Source organism: Suncus etruscus, chromosome 1 (genome assembly GCF_024139225.1).
Source record: "Suncus etruscus isolate mSunEtr1 chromosome 1, mSunEtr1.pri.cur, whole genome shotgun sequence".
Lineage (NCBI taxonomy): Eukaryota > Metazoa > Chordata > Mammalia > Eulipotyphla > Soricidae > Suncus > Suncus etruscus.
In genome coordinates this window covers 178,041,678-178,065,971 of record NC_064848.1, presented here as the reverse complement: position 1 = coordinate 178,065,971, position 24,294 = coordinate 178,041,678, and the positions used below count along the sequence as shown (strand labels likewise).

The 24,294-nt window shown below is 39.6% G+C and overlaps 1 pseudogene; it reads right to left on the bottom strand.

Annotated features, from left to right (window-relative positions):
* Window positions 1-15,516: 15,516 nt before the first annotated feature.
* On the bottom strand, window positions 15,517-22,824 carry LOC125996756 (DNA helicase MCM9-like; annotated as a pseudogene).
* Between the last annotated feature and the right edge of the window lie 1,470 nt (window positions 22,825-24,294).

The window sequence follows — 24,294 nt, the reverse complement described above, 5'->3', positions numbered from 1 at the left end:
GTTAAGAGTAGGATAGGTGGAGAAGAACTTCTAACTTCAGAGAACAGTCTTTGTGGAAGATCTGACAGGAAGGAAGTCAGAAGAATTAGGCTGGAAAATAAGGAAGTACGAAACAAAGGTAGCATTACCGGGGCATTGAAAGAAAATGTGGACATAAAGAAAAACTATCAGGTAGGGGTCAGATCACAGAGTACTTGGGGGTCACACTCAGGACTCATTTCTTGATTCTAGAGCAAGCAAAATGAAAGGAATATAGAAATGATTATCTTAATAAGTAGTAGCTGTATCAGAACAATTCTATATAAGGCTCAGTTAATAGACATCTGACATAAATAGCTGCATAAGGTCTGTCATGCTCAGATAGGCCCCACATAAAGCTTAATGCTGTGCTATCACCTTCTTGAAATTGTATTTTTTATTTTGCAGTGCTGGGGATTAAACCTAGAACTTGCCTGACACATGCAAGGCAAGCTCTGTGACTGAGCTGTCATGCCCATCCAAATTGAAATCCGTAATAATTTTCATCTTGCACTAGGTTTATATATACATTTTATATCTACTCTTTTATTTTATTTTATTTCTTTTGGTTTTTGGGTCACACTTGGCAATGCTCAGGGGTTACTCCTGGCTCTACACTCAGAAATCACTCCTGGCAGGCTTGGAGGACCATATGGCGTGCTGGGATTCAAACCACGGTCCTTCTGCATGTAAGGCAAATACCCTACTTCCATGCTATCTCTTCGGCCCCTAAATATCTGCTCTTGATTGTACAGATGCACTTCTTTTTTGCCACACAGGGTCATTTCTAAGACCTAACTGGACAAAGGCCAGACTTCCCAGAAACCTTCTGCATTTTTTTTTATTTTTAAATTAAAATACTTTTATTGGAATAACATTGAATTCCATTATATAAGCTTCATATACTCATCATTATAATTAAACATATCCATAAACTAACAAAAAAGTATACATACAAATTTTTCATTTTAGGATATAAATTCTAGTCATAGAAATATATTTCCTTTTTAAATGAAGACAACATAGTTTATAATAATTTCCATATTGCTGTTTTATATTTACAATGCTATTCTCCATCACTTGAGAGTAACCCTTCACACTGTTTCATTGTCCTTTCTCTCCAATATGAAATTTATGCTAAGATAGAGTAAAATTTAATTTTTTTATGTTAAAGTCAAAAAGGTAATTGCTAAATAAAATAGAATTGAATGGGTCCTCCAGAGTTTCAGGGAAAATTTAGGGAAAAACTAAAAATCAGACATTCGATCTAACTTCCAAAAAATGTTCTTAGTAAAAACCTGGGGGAAGTGACTTTTCTGCCTCCTGGTTTCTTAATGACCCACCTGCTTCCTGTCTGGGTCCTTTACTTCCATCTTTGGCATAAGAATCTGAGGGTGCAGGGGCTGCCGTCAAACATTACTACTGATCTGGAGGTTTCTTGTAAGAAAAATGTTTCATGATTGGGTAGAATCACATACAAGAATATGAAATGGTTTTCACATGTAGCAGTTTTAGGGCCAGGTACACTGATAGCAATTCAAGTACTTGGCAATCTGATTTACTGAAGTTGAATATTTGGGACTACGAAATGGGAATCTGCATCAAACATTTCCTTCATGGATTATTTATTGTTTGTAACCAGAATAAAATTTCATGGCTATGGAAGTATAAACAGATTTGTGGTAAAGGTGTCACCTCAATTTTTGGATTCCATGAAAAGTTACAAGAAGCATTACACCTGGAAATCAGTTTCCTGGTAGTCGCCCCACTGACCAAGCTTCTGAGTGATTGATGTTTGAAACTAAATGCAATATATTAAGTTATTGTGAAAAATAGAACAAAGAAATCAGAAGACTTCATGTTGTAACAACTCTAACTTGAAGTTTTTAGAATCAAATATCCAAAGTCCACTTGTGCCCTACAAGTTTCTCTTTTTTTTTTTTAAAAGAAAAAACTTGACATTTGGGGCTGGAGTGATAGCGCAGTAGGACATTTGCTTTGTACACAGCTGACCCAGGACAGACCTGGGTTCAATCCCTGGCGTCCCATATGGTCCCCCAAGCCAGGAGCAATTTCTGAGCACATAGCAGGAGTAACCCCTGAGCATCACCGGGTGTGGCCCAACCCCCCAATTGACATTTTACTTATATGTTAATAAATTCTTTAATTGAATAACTATGAGATACGCAGTTACAATGTTATTCATGATTAAATTTCATCATAGAATGTACAACAAACACCCTTCACCAGTGCACATTTTCTGCCACCAATATTTCCAGTTTCCCTCCCCACTGCTCTCCTCCCTCCCTGTCTCTGTGACAGGCATTTTTGCACTCTCTCTCTCTCTCTTTCTTTCTCTTTCTCTTTCTCTCTCTCTCTCTCTCTCTCTCTCACTCTCTCAGACATTGTGATGTTAAATATTGTTACAGAAAGGGTCTCATTTCTATCACTTTATCTCCTTTTAGCATCCAATTCTTGCCCAGAGTGATCATTTTCAACTCTCATTGTCACAGTGGTCCCTTCTTTGCCCTAATTGCACTTCTCCATTATTTGTGGCAAGTTTCCTACCATGGACTCGTCTTTCTGTTCCTTATCACTATTGTCTTTGGATATTATTGAGTCCAGAATCTCAGCAAGTGAGAAGCCTACAGCTGCAAGTCATAGGAGGAGGCCTGGGATCATAGACAGACATGCAGAAGCACCATGATGTATCAGTGAATTATTTTCTTTTGCCCACTTTGAACTCTATTCTGTGTTTTTTGAGGAACTACACCAGATCAAATGCACAGGTTTTACTCCTGGCTTTGTAGTAAGGGCTAACTCCTGGCAGGGCTCAGAGTACAACATGGCACTCAACAATAGGCCTCAGTGCACTCAGCATCAAAGTTTATTGCCATCCCTCTATCCAGATACCCTCCTCTAGCTATTCCCATTCCTTTCTCCTTTCTCTCTAGTAAACACAATAGTTTTCAGAGGATAAAGAGTGATATTTGTTGTGCTTTTCATGAAGAAGTTTCAATAAATGCTCAGGGGCCTGTGAAAGTAAGTGAGAGCTGCCTATGTTTTAGTTCATAAGAAATTTAACAAAAATGCATGCCACAATTGTGTCTTTTTTTTTTTTTTTTTTTGGGTTTTTGGGCCATAACCGGCGGTGCTAAGGGGTTACTCCTGGCTGTCTGCTCAGAAATAGCTCCTGGCAGGCACGGGGACCATATGGGGCACCGGGATTCGAACCAACCACCTTTGGTCCTGGATCGGCTGTTTGCAAGGCAAACGCCGCTGTGCTATCTCTCTGGGCCCCCACAATTGTGTCTTACTGCTCATTCACTTCACTGCAGATTACTCTGTGTTACAGCAGTGCCACTATCAATCACGGTGATTGATCTGTTCTAGTTCCACTCTCTACGTTGTTTCAGTTCTGTCTTCTCTCCTTAGTGTTCCAGAATATTCTGCTTAAGGCTTTTGCTGTTGTTCTCTCATTGCTTTCGGTATAGAGGTTTATATATCTACCACAGCACAAAGTTCATTGCATTTAATTATTCCATTTATTTATTTTGGGGTGGGGTTGAAGGGTTTGAATCACAACTTGTAGTGCTCAGTACTCATTCTTGATTCTGTGATCAGGCATCATTCCTGATGAAACTCAAGGGACTATGTGGGGTGCTCAGGATTACATCTGGGTAGTCTGTGGGGAAGGCCAAGGTAACTATTTCGCTGGACTTTCAAAGTTCATTTTAAGCCCAGACTTTTCTTTCTACAATATGTTCTGTGAAATGCTGGTTACCGTTTTGCTTAATGGGCCCTAGTAATGGCTTGCTATCCCACCTTAGAACCAAATTCTTCCCATCTAGGACTTTCTTCCTTTGACTGTAAGGTCCTTTCCTCTTCTGCCATCTAGTGGCCAAAGCAGAAGTTGTTTCCTATGAGGTAAAAGAACAAACCACATTTCAGAGCAACCCTTTGAAGAAGTGGTCAGGGGAATTCCCACTCCTTGATTCATTTTCATAAACGTACTGTATACTCACCATTTCCTGGCGGGGGATGAGAGGTTTGGAGCTTGCTCATATGATAAATACTGAAACTCTACCCTGTCTCCAATGTTAGAGAGCACCAACTAGTGGAAAGAGGAATGAACAGGTCCATTTTAGGAATGAGAATGAGGAAATTGAATCTCAGAGTGGCAGTGAAATGGTAATGAGCTCATTTTCATTCTGAATCTCCCTCTCACCTTTCCACCTTTTCTTTCTGCTGCCTGAAATAGCAATCAAATATCTGCATAGACATGTGCTTTGGGTCTTGGGACCCAGTTAGACAAAGATCCCAAAGGTACTCAAGTTTTTTTTGGGGGGGTGGGGGTGGGAGAAAGGGAACGCCCAGATGTACTTAGAGGTCACATATAATTTTGTCACTCTCAGGCAGTACTTGGGAAAACATATGCGGTGCTGGGATTTGAACTACTCTTGCAGGCCTAGCTGCATGCATGTCAAGTGCCTTAATCTCTATACTATCTTTCTGGTCTCAAGGGTTCTCAATTTTTTTTTTTGTTTTGTTTTTTCAGACCACACCCATTTGATGCTCAGGGGTTACTCCTGGCTAAGCACTCAGAAATTGCCCCTGGCTTGGAGGAACCATATGGGACGCCAGGGGATCAAACCACGGTCCTTCCTTGACTAGCGCTTGCAAGGCAGACACCTTACCTCTAGCGCCACCTCGCCAGCCCCAAGGGTTCTCAGTTTTATGCACATCTATTTATTTATAATAATGTGGATTTTTGTCTGCTGGACCATCAATGCTAGAAAAATATATGACCCAAATAAAAGCACCCGGATCTAGGGATGGATGTGTGTGGTGAGAGGTTTCACCTTGCATCTCTGAGGTCCTGGGTATTACCACTGGTACCACCCAGATAAATAGATAAAAAGTCTGGGTGGGATCCTCTAAAAGCATTTCTAGCTAGCATGAATTTATTTGAGATATACCACTAAACTATTTCTTGTATTTTGACCCTTCTAGCTTTGATTATGTCTGGCTACACAGTACCTTCCTCCTTCAACAAAATGCAGCAGCCAAAGATTCTAAATACAATATGCAATACACAATTTATAGTGACAGAAGTAAAAAAAATGACAAACACTTAAAAGTCATTACAAGTTTAACAGTATTACAGTTGGGGATGCTGAACTCCAGAAAGGTGACTTGCTCAGAAAGAAATACAGGGTAATGAACAGAAGTCAAGACCTGAATTCTAGTCTAGTGCTTTGTTCAGTGTAACTCAGTGATGACCAGGAGGAGTAAAAGGTGACCGAGGACTAATGCTCTATGCTAGAAAGCCAGAAAAGCAATAATAATGAAAACCAAACACCAGCCATTTGTATTTTAAAAAGTTTACTTGACTTAAAAATTTGCAAGTGGGTAGGGCATTTGCCTTGCACACAGCCAACCTGAGTTTGATCCCCTGGCATCCCATATGACCCCCGAGCCTGTGATTTCTGAGCACAGAGCAGGAATAACTCCTGAGAGTTGTCGGGTGTGGCCCATTAAAACAAGAACAAAAACAAAAACCTGCAAGTGGCCCATGGCAACAGAATCCATAGTTAGCCATATACTGAGTTTATCAAAGGGTATTAAGGGAAAGGAGTGGGTAGAAGGGGGCCTTGAGGCATTGGTGGAGAGACATTGACACTCTGGTTGTAGCTCTGGCTTTGGAACTTAGTATATATATGAAACTTTATCATAAAAATATGGCAAATTATGGTGCCTAAATGAAAGCTGAAAAAAAATCACATGTAGAGAATACAAATTCCCACTGTTCTTCCCAACTTCTAGTCCTACTGAGTAGCTCATTTGGAAATGTCTAGAAAAATGCTGCCACATTATTTTGTTTTGTTTTGGGGCCATACCCAGATATTTTCAGGACTTCCTCCTGCTTCTATGCTCAGGGATCATTATTGGCAGTGCTTAGGAGACCCTATATGATGCTAGGCATCAAACTTAGGTCATGATAGCACAGCGGTGTTTGCCTTGCAAGCAGCCGATCCAGGACCAAAGGTGGTTGGTTCGAATCCCGGTGTCCCATATGGTCCCCCATGCCTGCCAGGAGCTATTTCTGAGCAGACAGCCAGGAGTAACCCCTGAGCACCGCTGGGTGTGGCCCCAAAACAAAAACAAACTTAGGTCACCAATGTGCAAGGCAAACACCCTACTTGCTGTACTGTATCTCTCCTGCCTGATGCTGCATTTTATTACAAAACAGCTTCAAGTTTTTTTAATTCCACCCCTAGAAGGATGTCTTGCTCTAAATTCATAGCCACCTAGAAATGTGTACTGTTGGCTTTATTTGGCTAGCAGATATTCTCACATGAGTTAAGAACTCATACTGGCAACGTGTCAAAAACCCAGAGTAGGTTTAAGAATGAGAGGATCATTTAAAAATTCTTCATCAGGGGCCCGGAGAGATAGCACAGCAGTGTTTGCCTTGCAAGCAGCCAATCCAGGACCTAAGGTGGTTGGTTCAAATCTCGGTGTCCCATATGGTTCCCTGTACCTGCCAGGAGCTATTTCTGAGCAGACAGCCAGGAATAACCCCTGAGCAACGCCGGGTATGGCCCAACACCCCCCCCCCAAAAAAAAAAAAAAACTTCATCAGAACCTCTGTGACCTGCTGATATTCATATCTCTGATTGAAGCTTATAATTATAAGAGAGTAGAATATTTATAAAGAGAATACATTTCTATTGCTTTAAGTGACCCAGTTTATGATTTTTTGTCATAGCAATCCTGTAAACAATGTTGCCATTGTCTAGTTAATGCTTAAAAAAATGCCTGGTTGGTTAGAGGCAAGCTTATAAGGGGCAGGGGAGATGTTTTCTTTTCAGATTCACCCTTCTAACACTGGGCACAGTTCCTGAATTTTTTTTCAGGTATGGATTTATGAAGTAAATACTTGAAATAGGACTAGAGTGATAGTACAGCAGGCTGTATTTGTCTGACCAGGCTTGATCTTAGTATTCCATGTGGTTCACTCAGCCCTTCCTGGAGTGATCTCTGAGTACAGAACAAGTAATAAGCCTGAGCACTGTCAGGTGAAGCCCCCCACCCCCCAAAAAAAAGTCTGAGAAAGGGTAAAAACTTTTTCTTTATTTGTGAATAAAAAGTATTGTGAGATAAAAATGAAACACAAACCTTCAACTTAAGATAACAACTGGGGCACTCCTGACATAGCCATAAGATTCCTTAGATGACAGAAAATGAAAGAAACCTATGAAGGAGATGAAAAACAATGCAGCAAAGGATAATATTTTTTTAATTTAAAGCATTGCTTCTTCGATTTTTCTGTCTCAAGAATTATTTGAATTCATTTCTCTTCCCTTTCACCCTGTAGAATTTTAAATGTTAGTTATTCTCAGGAGAGATAAAGCCAAGAACAGCCCAATTCATCATTCTTGAGCTCCTTTGTAAACTTCTGTAATTTTATACCAATATCTATAGACTCAGAGCCAGGTATTGTGGGGAGAGCAAAGGTCACTTTTAAAATTGTAAAATATTGGTTTTGTGTACCAAGAGACCAAGAGAATGAAATTTATACTATGCCAATCGGGTACAAGAAAATAAACATGAGAAACTTTTATAATCCTTTTTGGGGGGAGGGTGGGCTATACCTAGCACTGCTTGGTCCTCCTATGGTGCTAGGACTCAAACCTTAGCCTCATGAATGCAAAGGATATTCTCTGCTCCATTGAGATCTCTCCAACCCATCTATTTTATTCCTAAAATATTCTTATTTTAATAATGAAAAGAATCAAAAGGGAGAATCCAAGTGAAATGAAAGGGCTAAGATGTTGGGATGCCTCTATGAAGTCTTTTCCTTTACTCCTGTGCAGATGTTAAGGAGAGACTCTTGAATCATCCATAAAGTACCTCAAAGCAAAAAGACTTGGACTTTGATTCTGTATTATAGTAAATCTCAGTTCTTTTCCCAAACCAGGGCCTAGCTTTATAATGATTAGAGAATTGAACCTGAGCTGTTGGTATGCTAAGTGTACACTAGCCCTTTAAGCTGTCTTCTAGTTTTAGGTTCTCGATTCTTGGATAAGCACGACACCTTATAAAACACTGAAAATTGTGGATAAACCAGAATAACCTTAGGGACTGTAAAATTCTTTTAATGAATTAAATATAACATTAAAAGTATACTAAGATGGTGCAGTGAATATTCAGGGGTTCCAAAGACTCTGAAATGGGATTGAGATAGAAGAATTGAGGGATAGCTGATTGAAAAGGAGTCATGATTTTACCAATGACAAAGAGTGAACATTGACAATTATTGACAAGAATGCTGGACATAAACATTGGTAGAGCTGGTTCAGAGTCTGGTTTCCATTGATGAATGGGACAAGTCACAGTTCATTAGGGGATATTGAAAACAAATAAGAATTTGCCTTTTACCAAAAGGTAGACCAATACCTAAGACCTCAGGAGGAGTTATAGTTATTAATGATTTATGGCAGAGCATGAAAATGTATAAGGATGAGGTGGAGTGAAGAATTTATTTTTTAGCTTAGGTAGGGCTAATGGAGCAGAGGATTTAAAATAATTTCATGTAAATGAATACAATAGTACTAATATTTTTAACTCTATGTACAAAGTTATCACATCCTCACTAAAGTTCACATGACCCTTCATCAATATCTTTTAATGAACCATTAAAGTTTAGGTTATATGTTTACAGTAATATTGACATTTATAATTTTTTGTTTACAGATATCTTAACCTCACCACCATCAAAATGATCCAAAATCTGGAAGGATGATAAAATAAGTAAGGAATTTGTCTCCTGTGAAGCCAGCCTGGGTGAATCTCCAATGCTATATGTGGTTCTCTGAGCCCTGCCAACAATGGTTCCTGAATGCAGAGTCAGCATTAAGTCCTGAACACCACTGGGTGTGGCCCCATAACAAAATACCAGCAAAAATGCCTTAGACTCAATAAAGATAATTTTAAAAAATGCCTTAGACTCTTCACCAAAGATCTTGTGTTATGTCCAGTCTACTTCATCATTACTCCTTATACTTCCCACACCAACCTGATATTCTCACTTCTACAGTCCAGTACTCAGGGTTTGTTATTGATCGATATTGATTATAACCTTGTTTTGATTCTCTATATTCCACAGATGAGTGTGATTATTTGGTATTTGCGCTCCTTTTCTGGATTATTTCATTCAGCATTATAGCTTCCAACTCCATCCAAATTCAGCAAACTTCATGATTTCAATTTTTCCTCATATTGCACCATATCCCTTTCTGTATATATACCACAATTTCTTTATCCATTTATCTGTAGTTTGATGTTTTGTTTGTACTTAGAGTTTATTCCCGGCTCTGTTCTCAGAGAACCCAAACTGGCCATGTATACAGTAAGTCTCTCTGGTCCTATTGTAAGACAGATGGGTTGTGTACATATCCTGGTTATTGTACCAAGTCCTGGAGTAGACAATTGTTGAAAAAAGTATGGTAAGGTAAGAATGAAGAGAATGAGGGGCCGGAGCGATGGCACAGTGGTAGGGTGTTTACCTTGCAAGCGGCTGACCTAGGACGGACCATGGTTCTATCTCCTAGCATCCCATATGGTCCTCCAAGCTAGGAGTGATTTCTGAGTGCATAGCCAGAAAAAACCCCTGAGCGTCACCAGGTATGTTCCCCCCCCCAAAAAAAAAATTAAAAAAGGTGGATGAAAAGAATGAAATAAGAGGATGATCAAAACTCAGATGGAGAAGGGTGGTCAGGAAGTTTGTAGAGGAAAAGAATATCATATGGCCAAGGTTGATTATTTTATCTTTACTCATGTAAGAATACAAGCTCAAGATTGTTTTGGAGAAAGAGAAAACAATTTTCACAAGTAATAGTTCAAGGTCACAAATCTCCCACTTTAAATATAGACCCAAATGTATGTTGGTGTATTAGTTTTCGGTGACTGTTTCTCACATTTACACAAAACTGGTATGTTTCAACAATAAAAATTCTATAGTTCTAGAGAAGTCAGTTCTATAATTAATACAATTGGACAAAAATCAAGGTATTGGCAAAGCTGTGCTCCCTCCAGAGAATCTAAGGGAAAATTTATTTCTTGTCTCTTTCACTGTTAGGAGGCCACTGCCATTCTTGAATTGTGGTTAGTTACATCACTTCAATCTCTAAATCTTTCAATTTTGTCTTCACATTACTGTCTCCTCTGTGGGGATAAATCCCATCTTGCCTGACTTACAAAGTTATATTTAAAGTGCATCCAAATAATCCAGAAAAATCTTTTCTATCCTAGGATTCAGAAATTATTGACTTCTTCGGGGGGGGGGCATAATTTTTAACTCCACCAAGAAAAAATAATTTGAACAAAAATGTAATTTTTGTTTGAGAAAGCACAATGTCTTCAGAACTGGTCAGTTTTTAAACAAGCAATACTAGTTAGCAATTGTAATAATAACTTTTTACTTAACAAAAATTATCTTTTTCTAAAATAAACTATCTGTACAAAAACATGAGAAAGAAAAAAGAAAAAGTTCTGGTAAATCCTTCATCTTATTTTTCTAATTATTCATCCTAAATAAAAACTCAAAAGATGTTACTTCTTAACTTCAGTAATTAGAGATAAAAGAACTAAAACAAGTTGTGACTTGCTTTTGAAGGGATTGACAAGAACTGTTATAAAAAATAATGGCATCAAGATAGACCCTGATTTTTAGGGATAGCACTTTTTTTTTTTCACTTTCTTGATTCGCCTTCCTTTCTTCTGTTCTCCTTCCCTTTTCTGGTTAGAAATGTTTCACACCCATGATGACATTCTATATTTCCTTATCTGAATATCATACCATCTGGAACATTCTGCATTCTTTTTGGATTTGGACTTTTTATAACCCATGGTTAGGGTATAGATGGTTAAAGATGCTTACTTTATCTTTACCCAACCCAGTTCCCTACATAGGATTTTTACACAGTTAGTGTTCATTTATTTTGATATGTAGATTGGATTTGGGAGAATGTTCATGGATTTGAGATGCTTACTTGGCTCCAAGATATAGAGAATGCTCAAATGCAACAGAAATTTGACAGAGCTAATTGTCAGGATGTCAAAAGCAAACCAGAGAGAGTTACAAGCACCATATGGAATAACAGAAGAGCTTGGTGGCTTTAAATTCAAAATATGTCAAGAATTTAAATCTTTCTTTTAATTTTAATTGCTTCCATTTACACAAAACCTATTACCTCTTGGCTGTTTTCACTAGGCTACCTGCTCAGTTTTCTCTGTACACCCTACACAATATTTTTTCAACATGGTAACCTGAGTTGGCCTTTAACAAGTCTGATATTTTATTCTTTCGCTCTAAACTTATTATTTTCTACTTCTCTCCAGTTGAAGTCAACATACTTATAATGACAGTGAGACACCACACAAGTATCCTAGCATGTCTTGTTTGCCATTTCCAACCCTTTCCCTCACCCACATCTATTCTGTGCTCATTACTTTGATGTTCTTTGAACCCTCAACATCTCTCCCATTTCAGGACCTTAGCACATGCTGTTCTGTCACCCTGAAAATTTTTTTCTCTAATTAACTTTAAAGTCTTTTTCTTTTCATGTGAAAGCTATTGCTAAATGTCACTTTAGGAGCAAGGATTTTTATGACTACTCCTTATAGAACATTTTTCCTTTCTGCTCAGGGCTGTCCCTATCTCCCTTATTCTTATTTTCCTCAGCTGATGTTCTTTCAGTATTGCATGTATTTTGTTTGGTTTATGATCTCCACTATAATGGGAACTTCAATTGGCCATAGAGATAGTAATGCAGGTAGGGGAACTTGCTTTATATGTGAACAACTAGGGTTCAAACTATGATCTTTCAACCCCCACGAGGAGTGATCCCTGAGTGCAGACTCAGATGTAAGCCCTGAGTATTGCTGGGTGTGGCTCAAAACACCAATATCGTTCCCCCTCTCCAAAAAAAATGGGAGCTTCATGAGGGCATATGGTTTGTATGCATGGCTGTATTTCAGCATCTAGTCCAGAATATGGCCCACTGGGATACTTACGTTCCCACATATGCCTGGGGACTTGAGGAATGAATGGGCTTTTACAAATGTACATTTGACTTACTAAATAATCTTTGAAACTATTTATCATGAGATTTAGAAATAAAATGATACAAGAGTGGATTAGAGAAAATATTATAATGCTAAGAAAGAGTGCAACCTTGTATTGAGATTGAATTATGTTATCCATCAAACTTGTGATTTTGGACCTTAACACCCAGAACCTCAGAATGTAACTGTATTTGGAACTAGGACCTTGAAAGAGGGTGCCTAAATCCAATCTGAATGGTATTCTTATTAAAAAAAAAAAAGAGACATTTCGACACATAGAGAGAAGTCTTGGGATGGACATTCACAGGAGAAAGACAATGTGGTAATAGGGAGATCACCTTCTACAAGCTAAGGAGAGAGCTTCCAAATAAGACAACCACGCCACTTTTATCTTGGACTTCTGGCCTATAGAGAATGTATTTCTTTTTTTTTTTTTCAAGCCACTCAGTAGATTATAATTGGTTATGACAGCCCTTGAAAAATGACACTCCTAGCTTCAGGAGATATTTATATTTTGACTTGGTTGGGCTTTCAATGTTCTGGAGACTATTGATAGGAATATAAAAAACATGAAATATTAAAGTTTTTTTTTAAAAAGTCTAGCGGTGCAAAGAGATTACTTTTTACTAAGGGAGAAAGGTGTTTGGTTAGTATAGTGATTGTATAATGCTAGACTGACTTCTACTCTGAAATTATGAAAGCTTTGTTAATGGTTGACCACCACTGCCTGGTCATCATCAGTGTAACCAAGGCTGATGCAGGTTTCTTTCCAATGACTTCATATGAACTGACCATTCGATCATCACAATAGCTCAATGGAAAACTCTATCACTTCATTTTTACAGAGGGGATATTGAGGCAAAAAAATAATGTATTTTAAATGCAAAACCAAGGTGTGAACCTAAGCAATAACACTGGAAATTTTACTGCTAATGCAATTATTTTATAATTTATTTATGTAATATGGTTTCCAATAGTCTTAATACTCATGCAAACAATGTTACAGCATCACTACCACCAACATGCCAATATATCTTCAACTCTCTCCCTAAGGCCTTGCTCATCTTCTCCTCCCTTGCTCATCTTCTCCTCCCTTGCTCATCTTCTCCTCCCTTGCTTGGTCACCTCAGTTCTATTGTTAGAATGTAAGAGTTTGTTTTCATTGGCAATGGACTTAATTTGCTTCCCTAATATCAAATATGAGTGAAGTAAGCTAGTATTTGTTTTTTTCCCCCTTTGGCTTATTTCATTTAATATGACATGTAGCATATATCAAGATTTCATCTTTTCTTTTTTTTTTTTTTTTTTTTTTTAGTTTTTTGGGCCACACCCGTTTGATGCTCAGGGGTTACTCCTGGCTAAGCACTCAGAAATTGCCCCTGGCTTGGGGGGACCATATGGGACGCCGGGGGATCGAACCGTAGTCGTGATCTTTCCTTGGCTAGCGCTTGCAAGGCAGACACCTTACCTCTAGTGCCACCTTACCAGCCCCAATTTCATCTTTTCTTATAGCTGAGCAGTATTCTATTGCATATATATTATAATAGCTTAGTTTTTTCAAGAATTAAAGATATTTTTATTACTTTCCTTTAATGATCAGGCAAACTTTGGAAACTGTACACTCTTTTCCTAAAGACACCTGTATGCTTCCTTGGTATACACATTAAAAAACCATATGGGAAGAGTGTTGACTGTTACAAAATTTCGCAGTATAAGAAAAGGAAGACATGAGACTCAGAAGTGCCAAGTACAATGAACTACCTCATTCTAAATCTGGGATGAGTGTCCCAGGGCACTGCTTGAGAGTTCCTACACTCCCTCTGACTCCCCCTGGCAAACACTTTTTTTTTTTTTTTGGTTTTTGGGACACACCCGGTGGTGCTCAGGGGCCACTCCTGGCTGTCTGCTCAGAAATAGCTCCTGGCAGGCACAGGGGACCATATGGGACACCGGGATTCGAACCAACCACCTTTGGTCCTGAATCGGCTGCTTGCAAGGCAAACGCTGCTGTACTATCTCTCCGGGCCCAAGGCAAACACTTTTTAAGACATAAAGTCATGATAATATTTGTTCAATCTGATTTAATATGACATTAAATATTATAGGATTAAATTTTCTATGATAGAAAATGAAAAGGAGGACCCAGCAGAGTAGTAAGCTCAGGAGATTCAACTACATAAGTATAAGAAACTCAACCACAGTGATAGTACTTTGCCTACTGCAGACTCTCCTGGACATCTCTGACACTCAACTTTGGTCTCTACTACTTGCTTTTTCTATAGGAAACGCTTAAAGGAATCAAGATGTAGAGATATCAGGTTTATGACTTTGAACAAAAAAAAAAATGGGAAATGCTAATAAACAGGCTGGATTTTTTTCTAGATAGCATAACTTCCATGTTAAATTCTGATAACATTAAAATGCTTACCTAACATGATAAGACAATAAGTGATATATCTTAAATCACACCAAGCTTAGTAGAAACAGCAAGTTTTAAATACTGTTCCCCTCCCCTCAAAAAAAGAAAAGAAAAGGAACTTACAACTTTTCCAAAAAGGAAGCAGCAGAGTCCAGGGGACAATACCCAAGGGTTGAAGTGCATACCTTATATGCACAAGGCTCTAGCTGGCTCCCTGGCACTAAATACAGTACCACAGGATATGGGCCTGGTGGCTTCCAGCACTGCTGGGCCTTGTCTGAGCATTTATAGTGAAAGAAGAGAAAAACATACTTTTAATGAAATATGATATGAATTTATTAAACTCCAGCCATAAGTTACTTTTCTCTCCCGTTTCATTTCAACTAATTATAAGATGTTCTTTTTTTTTTTTTGTGGTTTTTGGGTCACACCCGGCAGTGCTCAGGGATTATTCCTGGCTCCAGGCTCAGAAATTGTTCCTGGCAGGCACGGGGGACCATATGGGACGCCGGGATTCGAACCGATGACCTCCTGCATGAAAGGCAAACGCCTTACCTCCATGCTATCTCTCCGGCCCCTAAGATGTTCTTTTTAACTGCCTGTCTGCATATTCCTTATCTTCCAAGTTACAGAACCTTCCTGCGGCCTCCCTGCTTCCCGCAGCTTTATGAGCCCCTGTGTGACCCACCTGCCTTCGAGCTCCTGTGTGACCCACCCGCCCTTGAGTTCCTGTGTGACCCACCTGCCCTCGAGCTCCTGTGTGGCCCACCCGCCCTAAAATCTTGAAATTTGAAATCACCTTTATCTCACAACCCCGGGCGCAGCTCTCCTACCTCAGTGCTCATTCCTGTTTCTTTTAAGATTGTGCTTTGATAGTAAGAATGAATCAACCTGTCTGAATTCTGTATAAAAAGAGACTGGCTTAAGGTTTTGGGGTCCATAAACCTCTACCACGAGTACGTTTCGGACCTCTGACCGGTCAGATAATATATGGAACTTGCTTGCATCATTGCTGGGCTGGAGTCTTTTTCATTACTCTGCACCAGGCAGCTGGAAATCGGGTTTTCTGGACCCTGCAATAGAGATAGAAATGGCCCCTGACCATCCACATACCCTTAGCCCCTGAGTACTTTATCATCATCATCATCATCATTGCTATTATTATTATTTTAAAAGCAGCTCAACAACACAGAGACTATGGTTTAAATTAGCCTGGTCTACCCAAACAAACCATAGCCAGACCAATTAAATTATCCAATATACCTCAACATTTCTTTTTGTTTTAATGAACTAAAGAAAGTAGAAATAGTGAAAGAGAGAAATTTAGAAAATTGAACTGGGATCATACTATGCTGGGATATTATTATTATTATTATTATTATTATTATTATTATTATTATTATGCCACACCTGGTGGAGCTCAGGGGTTATTCCTGGCTCTGCACTCTGAAATTACTCCTGGCTTAAGGAACATTATGAAATGTCCAAGATCAAGCCTTGTACGACCTGGGTCAGCTGCATGCAAGGCAAACACCCTACTGCTGTGCTACCACTCAGGCCCATTGGAATATTATTAAGTACAGAAACAACTATTAAACCAGTCTTGATGTTTTAGAATAGTAAAATGTAAGTAAAATTTAAGTAAATGTGTAACAATAACTTTTGTATCTTACGTTACTTTGGCTGCTTAAAGTGTTTTAAGACTGCAAAGACTCACCATACTAACTTTCTAGTCAAAATTTAAAGCTTTTCAGAAACTTTAATCAAATTGGGAGTTAACATTTGAATATGCTCAAGAAAAATAGTGAATCTTTTCTTTTCTAGTATAAATCTGCTGAAATGACATTGCTTTTATGATGTTGTTTTGCAGTCACTCTCAGCAGTGGTCAGGGAATCACTGTCAGCTCAATGTCTAGGGCTGCCCCCAGGTATGTGATCAGGGGACCTTACAGTACTGGGGACTCATACTTAGGGCTCCGGTGAATAAAGCATATATCCCAGCCCTTCAAGTTATCTTCCTGAAGTGAACACTAAGCCAAGGTTTAAAGTATTCTTCATGTCTTGAAAGTCCCTCAATTAAAAAAATATAATTATTTCTAAAATTGATACTTAAAAATATTTTTATGACATTCTAACAACCCCTAGTAGAATGCAAAGAAAAAAATGGATTTTTTAAAGCTTTAAGATGCCTATTCCTGCCAAATATAGGAATTTACTTTGTTTTAGAGACAAATGAATCATAAATCAGTAGTTCTATTTTCTTCTCAATCAGTTGGAAAGATGCCACTATATATGATTGGAACTACTATTCAACCTCTTTCCAATTATAGGCTTTAAGTTGTACTGAAGGTAGATTCCTAAAAGATAAAGATTATCAGATGCACAAAATGTTGGCTAGAAAATGATTAACCTAAAAGACCAGTATGAGACCTACTATTTGATCAGCTGTCAAACCTGTAGAGTTCCCATGAACTTACAATAATGCCTTTCAAAGAGAAAAGGATTAGTGAGATTTAATCTGACATGAGAATAAACCAAACACACTTTAGAAAAAGCATTTTTTTGGTAAATACTAACAAACAATACTACATTGTTATTTTAATATAAAAAATAAAGAGTACTAGTGTTGGTGTGGTGATGGTGAAGCCTTTCTTGGCTGACTGGGCTTGGTTCCTGCAGCCCCTATGGCCTGGTGGGTCTGAAAACTGCAGGATAATGGCAGAGAAATGATTTCACAGGCAGTCAGATGAAATTTCAGAAGTCAGTCAGCTTTATTTAACGGTTCTAACAGCCATTTTCACTTCCTCACATGGCTTCTATACTAAACCTTTTCCTAGCAGCTCCTTCTCTGCTCCTTCTCTGGCTCTCTTTGCCCCTGTCTCTCTTTTAGCTGCTCTTCAGGCTTTGCTGCTGACTGACTCCCCTTTGCTGATTCTGTTTTGTTTGTTTGTTTTGTTTGTTTGTTTGTTTTTTGGGGGCACACCCGGCAGTGCTCAGGGGTTACTCCAAGCTCAGAAATCACTCCTGGCAGGTTCCGGGACCACATGGAATGCTGGGATTCGAACCACCGTCCTTCTGCATGAAAGGCAAACGCCTTTCCTCCATGCTAGCCTTCCGGCCCCTGCAGATTAATTTTGTTGATTCTTTATGCTGATTCTCCCTTCTCTAACTCTCCTTATCCTTTTTTCCCCCCAGGCAGATTCCTAGTCCCGCCCATTCCAGGTATGGGTGGTTCTGATCATTCAGGTGGGATATACAAGAAATTAGGGTAGTGAACACCTACACTACATCTGTACATCTTAGGTGAAAAGCTACACAAAAAATAGAAGAAAAACTAGAAAAGGAGCTTGACTGCTTTTAACCTTAAGAGCACCACATTCCTGGCATTTGATTCACAGTGAATGAAAGAACCTTACCCCTAAAAATAACCAACCAACCCACAATGGAAACATCTCTGGGAACACAAGTACATTCCCATTGCAAAATTAAGCACAATGGTAAGCAATTTGATTCCAAAGCTAGAATTAACCGGATTTAAATGCAATTAACAGTTCTTTAAGTCATAAAGTGTTACCCCATCCCCCATTCTTCCTGTAACCTTACCTGCTAATAAGACCTGCCCATTTCTGGGAGGGGTCTTTGGTAGGTAACAAAAGGTTTGGCCTGAAGGGCAGGAGGAGATTCGGGAGGATTTGGAGGATGGAATGAGAGAGAAGCTTGAGGAGAAGAGATTAGAGATTTTGGAGGATAGAGGGAGCAGGAGGAGGGATGACTGAAAGACAAGGTACAATGCACGGCTGAATAGGGATCCAATGTAAAAGATTATGATAGGCCACATACATGTTGGCCAAGGCTGACTAAAGATGATATCTTCTGAAACCTCAGAGCTACCTGTGGGAGAGGGTTGAAGACATGTGGCTTGGGCTGGAGGAGAAAGGTCCCTCAATCATCCATCCATTCCACCACCATTCAGCCCTATTCAAGGACTGTTATTCTACAATAAAGTTACACCTGAAAATATAAAACTGTTAGAGGAGCTCATTTCAGAATGTTAACAGTAGTTGATAGCACTTATAAATACTACACTGATATTCTGAAGGTGTTATATTTGGATAGACAGTTGAAAGTTAATCATGATTATGACTTTTTTAAATCATCTCTTCTTCCCAATCAAAAACTGATGCTTTGCCATCTAGTTCTGATAAAGAGAAGAGAGATTGTTTTGGAAAGATTTAATTTCTCAGAGGAACTCCCTAGCTGAAAGTTTTCCTTTTACTGGTAATTATTGGGACTGTGGCTGTAGAAGGAAGGCTTGGGCCTCTCAAGCCTTTCTTTCTTTCTTTTTTTTTTTTTTTTTTTTTTTTTTGGTTTTTGGGCCACACCCGGTGATGCTCAGGGATTACTCCTGGCTATGCATTCAGAAGTCGCTCCTGGCTTGGGGACGCCAGGGAATCGAACCGCGGTCCATCTTAGGCTAGCGCAGGCAAGGCAGGCACCTTACCTCTAGCGCCACCGCCCGGCCCCTCAAGCCTTACTTTCAGGATGAGATGTAGCTCCTTTGTATTTAGAGGGGGAAGCAAAGGAGAAATTTGCCAGTCTGGCTAACATACAAGCCTAAGCCTTGCTGCTTTTATTACTGCATGTAACCTCCTTTCTATTTCTTTCACAAGTAAGATAAAAATGTTCAGTCTCATGCCTGAATTTCAATTCAGGTTGTATAGGTGTCTTTTTAGGAATACATTCCTTCTTCTCTCTTAATCCATGTTTTTCTGGTGGCTGCTGTGGCACCTCTTTTGCATTGATCTGAGCTTCTGTTTCCTCAGGTGGATCTCAAGTTTCCTGAGCCTTTCGCATGTAACATTGCCTTTTCTCCTGTGGAGAGAGTATAGAACTCTCATCAGCTTTTCAATTGTACCAGATGACTCCAGGCTGTGATCTTGATGAGTGGTTAAGTTTGGACTTCTGTATGAAAATAAACTTTGCCAGTTTTGCTAAAGGGGACCTTCACTCTCAGGACTTTTGAATTCAGGCCCTTCTGCCAGAACAAGAGATTTCTGTTTCTTTCCTTTGGAGCTTCGAGCATTCTTTCTGGGCTACAGGGGTGTATCGAGGAGAAGGGCAAGTAGGCTCTGAAGATGCTGTGGTGGTACTTTTGCACCATTCTTGGGTTCTCTTCTTGTGCAGTTTGTGCAGTTTCCTGGGGATATGATGAGTCAGCAGATGCTATTGCTATCCTGGTTCACCAGCAGATGCTATTGCTACCTTTTTTTTTAACCTTCACCATCATCTGGTTTCCATGGGGTGGGTCTGTCTCTTCTGGTGCTGGAAACCATCCTGTTTGGTTTGATTCATTCTTTTCTTTCCCTTCAAGCCTATTGTTGATTTTGTTTTGTTTTGTTTTGTTTTTTGGGTCACACCCAGCAGCACTCAGGGGTTACTTCTGGCTCTATGCTCAGAAATCAACCCTGGCAGGCACAGGGGACTATATGGGATGCCGGGATTCGAACCACCGTCCTTCTGCATGAAAGGCAAATGCCTTACCTCCATGCTATCTCTCGGCCCCCTATTGTTGATTTTTAAAGTCATTTCCTATGCAGTTGTTTTGGGACTAGGAGATGCAAGGACAGTGTTTTTGTTTTAATCTGATGAGTTAACATGGTGTCTAACCAATCCAAACCATATTCTTGGCTAATTTTGTACTTAGCTGACTGCTTTTTTGTTTTGCTTTGTTTTGTTTTTTGTTTGTTTATTTTTGTTTTTGGGTCAAACCCGCCAGTGCTCAGGGGTTACTCCTGGCTCTACACTATGAAATCGCTCCTGGCAGGCTCAGGGAACCATATGAGATGCTGGGATTCGAACCACCATTTTTCTGCATGCAAGGCAAATGCCTTACCTCTATGCTATCTCTCCAGCTCCAGCTCTAAATGCTTTCTATTGGATTTATTAAGCACCAGATTAGATGGGAAATCGAGAAGTTGACTTTCCCTGGAACTGCCTCCAGAGGAAGAGATATACAGGCCACAATTCATTTTTTGAGGTATGGAAGTTCTAAATGTGGATTTGTTTTACTGGGTCATTGCTCGTGAATTCTGAAGTACACTCAACTTCCAAAACCTGTTGTTGAGATTGGGTCAGATTCTGATTCTGCAAACTTTGAAGTCTTGTAAGCTCTTCACTCAAGAGGTTGTGCAGCTCTGATTTTTCCAGAATGAGTTCACACTGTCTTTGGTACTTCTCCAGAGGATTTTCAGTAAAGGAACTGTGAAATGCATTAGAAACTCCTAGCAGTGTCCCACCCTGCATTGAAGACTCCATTACTGATACCACTGTAATAGCATCTTCCAGACTCACTGTGTCACAAAATATCAGAAGAATATGAGCTTCTGCTTGTCATATCAATGGCAGATGGTGCCGTGGGCAGCATTCTGGGAATCATTTTGCCTCTGCATTTGATAGTATCAGAGAAGAACCAATTCTTTCCATCAAACAGAAGTTTGTTTTCATCTTGTTCATGCTCCAGAATTTTTCAAATTTTCTTGGGTAACCATTAATTTCTAAGATAAAGGAGGAAATTATATGATGCTAGTTTTTATTCTTGGTATCAAGTAAAACCAGCATTCGGTCAAATCAACTTGAGAGGGCTGCCAAGGGTAATGTTCACAGAGACAGATTTGTGAGGGACATATTGGTCTTTAGGCTTACTTGCTGCCAGGATGATGGTCCTTGTGTTCAGATTGAAACAAACCCAGCCTTAGCAACATTTATGGTTTGTTGCTCCATTGCTTCATAGATACTGGTTCTGTCATGCTTTTTGAAGCTATTAAATTCATTAGTACCTGCAATAGCAAATCTAATTCCTGTGGTGAGCACAGATTTTGGTGTAATTTTTCAGTATATTTGAGGAATTGAGATTTCCCCATGCCAGGATCTCCAACCAATAACAGATCAGATTCACCTATGCTTTGTGTTCCTGTAGCATCAGCCCTTTGATCCCACTAGCCAACACTATGGCCACTGCAAACTTCACTAGATACATCCCAAACCTTGGGGACACAAACTGGTCAGTATCTTGCTTCTTTCTGTAAAAGGATTGCTTCTCTTGTAGTGTTTCCCCTAATATTCATATTCCTTTTAGATCTCTTTATTCATGATGATCCCTCCATATTGTTCATTATTTACTTGGACATAATTAGCCTTCAGAACTATCTTCACTTCACAGCACTGTATTACCACTCCACCACCAGATTTGCACTAAATCTACTAAATCATCTTCCGGGATAATTTTTTTTTTTTCGGGCCACATCCATTTATGCTCAGGGGTTACTCCTGGCTAAGCGCTCAGAAATCGCTCCTGGCTTGGGGGGACCATATGGGACTCCGGGGGATCGAACCGCGGTCCTTCCTTGGCTAGCGCTTGCAAGGCAGACACCTTACCTCTAGCGCCACCTCGCCAGCCCCATCGGGATAATTTCATAGATCCTGGAGTGCTTCCAATAGATAGCCTTTGAGCCTGCTCTGCTGAATTTTAATTTTAATTTCCTCTATACCTGGCTGGAGATAAAACTAAGTCTGATTGACAAGTAAATTTAGAATCTCAGCTCTCCAAGCTGGGACACGATTTTGGTGGGCTGATCAAAGTCAGCCTTGACCACAACACGTGCTTGCATTTTTACCACATGTAATCCTGTTCAAATTCCAGGACCTTCACCAGACTTGTTCGGATCACTGTTCTAGTGTCAGATATAAAGTGTCCCACATCTTTGGTTTTACATATATGATCCCGGGGCCCAAAGAGATAGCACAGCGGTAGGGCATTTGCCTTGCACGCAACCAACCCAGAATGGACTGTGGATCGAATTCCATCATCCCATATGGTCCCCAGGACCTGCCAGGAGCAATTTCTGAACGCAGAGCCAGGAGTAGCCCCTGAGCACCGCCAGGTGTGAAACCCCTCCAAAAGGCAAACCTGTTATCCTGGCATGAAAAATTTTTTTTTATGAATATATTCTCAGACTGAGAATGGAACTGAAGAATAGTCAAAGCTGTTCTTCATAGTGCACTATCAAATACATTAAGTACTTATGTTGGGAACTGCATTGAAGTCTCCCCCAATTTCCATGTTTGTTTCAAAAAGGTTCATAGCATTAACCACAATTGAATAATGAGCATCTTTATATTTTTTCTTCAAGATAGAAGGATATCAGAACATAAGACTCAAACCCTTGATCAGCCAATGTAACTTGATTACTATTCATTTTGAATTGGCTAATATGCAGTGTCAGGAGTCAAAGGTGGTGTGCAGCTTCCCAAGCAGAGGGGCACAGAAATATATAGCTAGGTGCTAGGGTTGCATCGTCAGAAGCCACTGGAGGCAAGGCGCATGCGCAGGGCCATTGGTGACCTGTAGACTCGAGCGGACTCCGCTAGTGCTGAGGCCAGAGCCCCCACTTGTGCAAATAATGTCTTTATCCTCATCTTTTGCTGGAACTTGGCTTGTTTGCAGATCTTGACATGTGTATACTTTCTGATTCAGTGTTTTTGTGTCCTTGGGATAGATCAAGGAGTAGGATTACTGGATCACATGGTATTTCATTTTCATTTTTTTTTTTTTTTTTTTGGTTTTTGGGCCACACCCGGTAACGCTTAGGGGTTACTCCTGGCTATGCGCTCAGAAGTTGCTCCTGGCTTGGGGGACCATATGGGACACCGGGGGATCGAACCGCGGTCCGTCCAAGGATAGCGCAGGCAAGGCAGGCACCTTACCTTTAGCGCCACCGCCCGGCCCCTCATTTTCATTTTTGAGACATTTTTACACTGTTTTCCACAGAGACTGAGCCAATTTATAGTTACTGAATAAAGATTTCTTTTTCACCAAATACCTGCCAAAGGAATATATTTTAAACTCTTACACACTTCTTTCTTATATTTGTCTTCTCTTTGGAAAGTACTTATGTATATTTATATTGATAAATTAATTTCAATAAATGTATTAATAAATTAAAGTTATTAAAATATTCTAAGAATTGTCTATAGGAGAAAATTCTTTACTTGCTTTCTAAATAATACTAAACTACCTTTGTATCCTTATTTTTCATTATTTACTCTTATCTAGAAAAATCAAATTATTCCAGTTTCTCAACTTTTGTATTTTTTCCTTCACATCCTTGCTTGATTATTTTTTGTTTTGGGGCCACTGTTAGGTGGCAGATGTTACTCCTGGTGTTACTTCAGCTGGGTGTTACTTCTGGCTCTGGACTCAGGGTATTCTCAGAGGATCATATGGGATACAGAGGATCGAATGTTGGCCAACATGCTTAAAGCTAGTGACTTACTCTCTATACTACTACTCTGGCTTCTCCTTGATTGTTCCTAGTTTCATGCCATGTCTTCTGTGCTCAGTTTTACTTTTTAGCCCCATTGAAAACTTACTCCTTTTTTTTTTTTTTTTTTTTTTTGGTTTTTGGGCCACACCCGGCGGTGCTCAGGGGTTACTCCTGACTGTCTACTCAGAAACAGCTCCTGGCAGGCACGGGGGACCATATGGGACACCGGGATTCGAACCAACCACCTTAGGTCCTGGATCGGCTGATTGCAAGGCAAACACCGCTGTGCTATCTCTCCGGGCCCTGAAAACTTACTCTTTATAGAAAATCCAATTATTCCTTCCCCATAATGTCTTAAGTTAACTTCTTTCTCTAAAAAGTTCATTGATGAACATCCAAATT